Source organism: Morone saxatilis, unplaced genomic scaffold (genome assembly GCF_004916995.1).
Source record: "Morone saxatilis isolate NCDOM2014 unplaced genomic scaffold, NCSU_SB_2.0 Contig8, whole genome shotgun sequence".
NCBI lineage: Eukaryota > Metazoa > Chordata > Actinopteri > Moronidae > Morone > Morone saxatilis.
The window spans coordinates 156,204-159,325 of NW_023340257.1; positions in this window are offsets into that span (position 1 = coordinate 156,204).

Consider the following 3,122-nt stretch of genomic DNA (forward strand, 5'->3'; position numbering starts at 1 on the left):
AGCGCCTTTCTAGTCTTCCAACTACTCAAAAACACTACGTGCCACATTCAGAGAGAGCCAGCATAGAGCCACATCATTATGTGACTATATACGTCTCCAATGTAAGCTCTTGTTACTTAGGATACGCTAACTGGCTAGCTAGCTCACTGCTGGTCAGCCAACATTACCCCATAAAACATAGCTACTAATTTTTTACATCAAGGTTTATAGCCTCAAACGTAACATTTATGTCATGAAAACAATATCAATGTGACTTTACATTAAAATGGCACTGACTCTAGGTTCATAAGATCGATGTGACTTCATGTTAAGAAGTCGATGATACAATCTAGGTTCAGACCAGCAGCATGTTGGTGCTATGTTGGAAACCAACTGTTGTGTCTAACTGTGGCTATCAAAACACAAAGAACTGGTTTAAGATTACTCACCAGCAGCAAACCGGCCCTCAAATTGCCTTGGTGGAAAATGGATGAAAGTACGCCATAGCCCACTGTCACAGTCGCATCTCTCTAGTGTGGTGGTAAAGATATCAATTCGCAAAATCTGACACTGAACTAAAAATCAAAACCTACACAATAGATATCACAGCAGGACCACCTTTAACCCCCTGTATGAAGTATAATCCTAGATTAAGACACGTTATGTCAGGTTTTCTTTTCATTTAATCAGTCACCCTTCCCAACTTCCCGTCCTTGCAAGCGCCTGCTCATCATCCTGCCCAGACCTATCTCCCCTTCCTCCTGGCATGCCAATATCTGTCACCAACCAGACTGCACCAGATGACCTCTTTTTTCCCTGCTTAGCTCTTCACTGTAGCAACAGCTTGTATCCTGCTGTGCTTGGCTTCCAGCCCTGGCCCCTTACCTGAACTAGGGTTGGCATCCTTCCACCCTTGCCCCAAAACTCTACAGTGGGCAGACAGCAACACTAATAAGACACATTTTCACAAAAAATAGGTACACTGCTAAACACAGTCAGACATTCATCACACATTTCTGTTGAAGAGGCTTTGTATCACAGTTCTTTTTTAAGCAGCTGCCTCCCTACCTATTTGTCTCTGCCTCTCCTAGTGAATTTTCCTGACTCATGCTGGGCTTCATCACCAGTCATCTGGGACTCAGGAACTTTCCATTAGTCATGACACAAACCAACCACAAACACACTGCATGATTTCTCTGCAGTCTGCACAATGACACTCAACATACACTATGTAGTACAGTACAGTATAGTGCAGATCGGGAACACCCCACAATTGGTCCAATTGCTGCAATTGTAGAGATGCTCTGACACAGTTGTCTAGCCATCACAATTTGGCCCTTGTCAAAGTCACCCAAATCCTTACACTTGCCCATTTTTCTTGCTTCTAACACATCACCTTTGAGGACAAAATGTTCAGTTGTTGCCCGTTATATCCCACCCACTGACGGGTACCATGATAACAAGATAATCAGTGTTATTCACTTCACCTGTCAGTGGTCATAATGTTATGGCTGATTTGTCATAGTTCTTCAGAGTTGAACTTCGGTAAATGTACTTTGCATCTGAAAGTGACTTCACTGATTGCAGCAACTCAGTGGAAATAGAGATTTTTGAGTGTGCCTGAAAGCACACTATCTATGTTTAGTGTGCCTGCAAAGCACACTACTATTATTCCCTGTGCTTATTATAATAATATTTTATTCTTCCGTACGTTTTTCGGTCGACTACTCCTCCCGCAGTTTTGGTCGCACATACACAAAAAGGTACCAAAACGTGCGGCTCGGTGAGGACATTAGTGCTATGACTTTTCTAAGCGTTTCGCCAAACGGTTTGCCGATAAATCGCCAAAAACCGGCCCAAAAAGGGTGTGTATTGGTAGAATGTTCTACCTGCAATAACTGCCGATTCAGTAGAGTGTAGGGAGAGAGAAACATTTGTTGAAAATAAATTTGTAAATGCTCCCAAGGCCACAAATGTCACTCTACAGAAATGATTTATAGATAGAAACTTAGGTAATCCATTGGGGTCGCAGTGAACCGACAGTTTTGGGCGGGAAACGCACTGATGCGCCAGCACACCCCTTCTCACGGCCCCATCCTAAATCGCCATGTTAAATGTAGAAGGAGGAATTTTAAAGGAGCCTTGTTGAACCCTCTCCTTTCTCCAATCTCCCGAGGTCACAATTTTTTTTAACTTTACCACTGAAAACTCAGGCAAGTCCTTAAATGGTGCAACAAGATGACGATGCTCAACCGGTGCTTTTCGGTTTTCATTTCGGTCGTTCCTGGGCCAATGGTTCGAGGGGGTTCATTTTTAAAATGTTTCCTATCTCTTCCCAAGAAAGTCTGCAAGTGGCTGTGGCTCCCCTGGTTTGCAAATGACAACCAAAGCTGGCTGTGAAGCACACACATGACACCCACACACCATAGCTAGCTAGCAGAGTAGTAAGTTAGTGTTATAGCTGGCTAGCCCAAAGATAATTAGACAGGTGGCTAAGCAAGCCAAAACAATTTAAAAGCTGAAATGATTTTAATATTAACACAAAATATGTGCAATGCACCGCCTTAAATATTTTACCCAATGGAATATGAGCTGTTCGCTTAATGTACATTAGCATCTCCCTTCAGGAGGGCATAAATACAATTAAACCCACATTTAACCAAAGCTAGCGCTTAGCTAGCGCTTAGGGCTAGCGATTTAGCGCGGTTAGTTGCCATTAGAAAGGTTTTAAATGCTAGCGCCAAGCCTAGCTAGTCAGGAACAAGGTATGATGTGCTAGGCACATCGCTAGGTAAGAGGACAAAGGATTACTGTGGCTAAATTAAACGTGACAAAAGACACTGAATTCCTTACTTATTTGTTATCAACCATGAGGAGTAAAGCTTTTACGATTTTTTTCTGCATCCTTAACTGCCAAGTAAAAATAGTTTATACTTAAAAAAATCATGCCCTCTGCTTGAAAAAACTACTCCCTGTGGCATCAGCAGCAGTCCCAAGATGTCATCTTTCATTGCTCCTCCCCCAATTCAATTTCTCTTTGTCAGGGTTCCCATCCACATGTTATGACAACAATGACCAATGCTCGCCATCCTTCCTCCCAAACACACCTATGGATGTCACTATTTCTGAAGACACGCACCTTG